Below are 3897 nucleotides of genomic sequence, written 5' to 3' on the forward strand. Positions count from 1 at the left end.
GTTTAACTAAAATACTCTGTTAACAGAGATTGTAAAATAAGACTATCTATATCTGAGTTTTACCTTGAGATTCTAAAAATTTATTTGTTTAGACCTAATGCTTGGTGACCCTACTATAAAACGATGGGTTCAGAAACTGGTCTTTGCCACAGCCTTACAAACACCATCTCTAACTGTGGTTTCAGGAAGCTGATAAGCTTTTTGTGCCCCGTGGAGATTTTATTTTTATTCCTAGATTCTGGTTTCTGGAATAAAGTTTGATCCTGGTTTTTAGACTTTGGTGGTCTGTCCCCATCTTTGCTTAAACCCCCTGGACCCAACAGAATTCTCTGTTTTACTCCATTGTTCTATGTTTCTGTTGTTGTGTCAATTCAGTGTCTCTTTATTACTATGATTCTGTAGTCTGAAGATCTGGAATGGTAAGCTACTCAGCATTTTTCTTTTGGTTCAGGAATATTTTGACTGTATGTGGTCTTTTGTGGTTCCCTATAAATTCTAAGATGCCACACGAGCACGACAACTGAGAGAGGGACGTCAGGATTAACACATGACACAACTTCAGGTTCTGCAGGCAAGCCTTTATTCCATTTTCTCACACAGTATATATAGCCCTCAGCAGGAAAGGCTGAGCCAGCAAAAGCAGGAAGATCATCACCAAAACTCACATGGCTTAGGGGTAAACATCCTTAGAAACATTGATGAAAACAACAGATTGTACCTGTTTTTGTTCCTGTTTTCAACCAACCACAAGAGTGCAAAACAGATTAAGTGGGGGCGTGAAGGCCTGTCCTATAGGAACCCAACAATTTCCCCCTTTATATTTTAAAAGCATGAGAGCCCCTGTCTTCGACTCCCCCGGATAGAGACTCTTACCTGTCAATGGGAGGCATTAATACCTCTCTCGGGTGAGCTCTCTATACCAGGACAGTTGCCCATCGTAGGGACCCCTAATACTTCTGCAGCATCTGCAGCCAAACTTGGGGTGCTTCCTGATTACCAGAAGGCAGCCCGAGCAACTCTTGTCAAGTGACTGTGTACTGTATGTGGGATTGCTGCATAAAACAGCAAAGAATCCAAAAACAGATAACCCCAATAGCAATATCAGTGCAAGTGAAAGCATTCCAGACAACTGCTGGACTCAGCCACCAAACTGGACCATGGCATTCCACTCACTGGATCCAGACATAGCAGGGAACTATGTACTATTAATACTAACAATATGATGAGCTGTCTGCAAGGTGAAATTCAAAAAAGGAGGGCCATCCAAACATTCATTCAACTGCTCAACCACATCAAAAGCACCCACAACATCAGCAGGTGTAACGTACAAGACATTTGTTGCAGGAGCCAAAGGGAATCCACCCACTCCTGCAAAAGCACAGTCCATCGATGCAAATTCAAAAGTCCAAGTCCAATATGAGAATCCAGAGCACTCTGTGTCTGCAGGGACTTGCTAACCCTTCCAGACATCTGATCCACAGTCTCTGCAGTCACAGCTGTCTGTAAAATGGCAACTCCAGCAACCATAGCCACAGTGGCAGTGACTGCATTAGCTGTTCTTCCTCATCAGATAAACTATTCTCTGCGATAGAGCTGAGGCTGTCTTCCCTATTTTCTGACTCAGAAGTTATTGCTATCAGGTTTTGCGCCTGAAAGTGGGCAGACTTTGGCGCTAGCCTTGGTCCTGAGCCAGATTAGAAAGTTCCCCCTGGTACCCCTGACATTTCCTTTTGGTTTCTATATGACTCCTCTGCCAAAGGCGAGTCTCCTCCTCCTGTATTTCTTCAAGGATCTCTTTAGCTGCGACGACCTCTGGTCTCACTTTCACTTTATCAGTAAGAAGGGCATCGCGAACCAGGCACCATAGGGAAAAGGTAGATATAGGGACGTTATTGGCACCCTTATTTTATAGCCGTTTCTGCAAATTTCTTTTTACCTGTTTGCAATCGGAGATGTTCAAACCTCCACCTGTCAAAAACCATGGGCTTGCTGTGGCTATATTCTTGAAAAAAATGCTCTGTAATTTTCTTTTTGACCTTGGTTCCTTGTTGCTCTAACAATTTAGCTATCTGATATATCAGGTCTCTCTTACTGTTTGTGGATCTCATTTTTTTTTTACCTGAATCCATCCTTACTGGCCTAAAACAGCCCTGTCCACTACCCCTTCTTTCTCAGATCTCAGTGGAACCTCCACTTTGCCATGCCAGCATGGCAACTGTAGTTCTTCAAAACAAGGGATGTCAGGATTAACACACGACACATCTTCAGGTTCTGCAGACAAGCCTTTATTCCACATTCTCACACAGTATATATAGCCCTCATCAGGGGAGGCCAAGCCAGCAAGAGCAGGAAGCTTATCACTGTAACTCACATGGCTTAGGGGTAAACATCCTTAGAATCATTGTTGAAAACAACTGATTGTTCCTGTTTTCGACCAACCACAAGAGTGCAAAACAGATGGAGTGGGGGTGTGAAGGCCTGTCCTGTAGGGACCCAACACTAGGATACAAATTTTATTTTAAAAAATACCCCTTTTCATTGAAATGATTGAGATTGCTGTGACTCTGTTAAAAGCTTTTGTTAAAATGGCCATTTTTACAATATTAATTTTGTCTATGAGCATGTGCGTATATGGAATAGAATATAGGGAGGGGGACAGTGACCATAATTGTCATAGAGGGGCATATAGAAAAGTAATTGGGTAGAAGCTTCTCATATATATAAAAGAAATCTAAGTGGAATCACCCAATAGTGGAGAAGACAAAGCCACGACAAGACATCTTGAGCTAACAGTGAGAGAAATAGATTCAACATAATTGATTTATTTGTATTACAAGCCCTGTGGAACTCCTAAGCAATGCAGCTGTTTGCTAAGATTATCCGTTGCTTGTTGTCTACAAACTGATGACAAAGCTCTGTTGCCACAGACAATACCTTCATATCTCATAGCACATGGAGAAATCATGCTGGTGCCTAACTGCTCCTGAATAGTGTTCATGGTACTGGAAAGTAATCTGCAAGCTACAGAGGAAAAGGCAAACACCATCCAGTGATGTATCCTCTAATCTGCCATGGTGATCTGCTTGTAAAATACGCTGGCAGAATAGTAGCTCAAAGGTCGTGGAAATATCCAATGACTGTTTCACTGAATTTAAGGCCTAGTCCATGAGATAGATCCGATGCATGACCCTGTTTTGTTGGCCATGGGCCTGAGACTAAATAGGCCATGGAACTAGAGAGAATCAAATACTACTGTATTACTAATGGAACACTACAAGTAAATAACTCCCAAAGACATTCTTGAGTCTCCATAGATCAGTGTCTCAGTTACCCAGCATTGGAGAAAGTTCATCATGCAGCAGAAGGCAATTAATACAGAGACCCATTCTGGACAGGCCGCTGAGAGACCTCAATGGCATCATGTCTTTATCAAACCCCTCCCTCCAGGGTTCAGGGAGCTATGCTGAAGAGGACATCGATGATGTGGGAGTGTCATATCAATCTGTTGATTTCATTGGCTGAGCAATAAAAGAAACTGCTTGGCTGGCCCTGATAGGTTAGAACATAGATGGGAGGAGTAAACAGAATAGAATTCTGGGTGGAAGAGGAAGTGAGGTCAGACTCTGCGCTGCTTCCAGAGGGACCGGACAGCCGCCATGCTCTGCTCTCCCAGGCAGCTGCAACCCACGATGGACGTAGGCTAGAATCTTCCCGGTAAGCGCACCTTGGGGTGCTTACACACATCATTAGAAATGGGCTAGTCCAGGTGCGAGAATTAGCCTGTAAGGGCTAGAGTTCATGGGCCAAGCAGTTCTTTAAATGAATACAGTTTGTGTGTTGTTATTTCGGGCATGAGCTAGCCAAGCGGCCGGGGTGTTGGGGACGCAGCCCCGCCGC

The sequence above is a fragment of the Alexandromys fortis genome, unplaced genomic scaffold, assembly GCF_014885135.2.
Source record: "Alexandromys fortis isolate MF-2015 unplaced genomic scaffold, M_Fortis_MF-2015_v1.1 scaffold_299, whole genome shotgun sequence".
In the NCBI taxonomy this organism is placed as follows: Eukaryota; Metazoa; Chordata; class Mammalia; order Rodentia; family Cricetidae; genus Alexandromys; species Alexandromys fortis.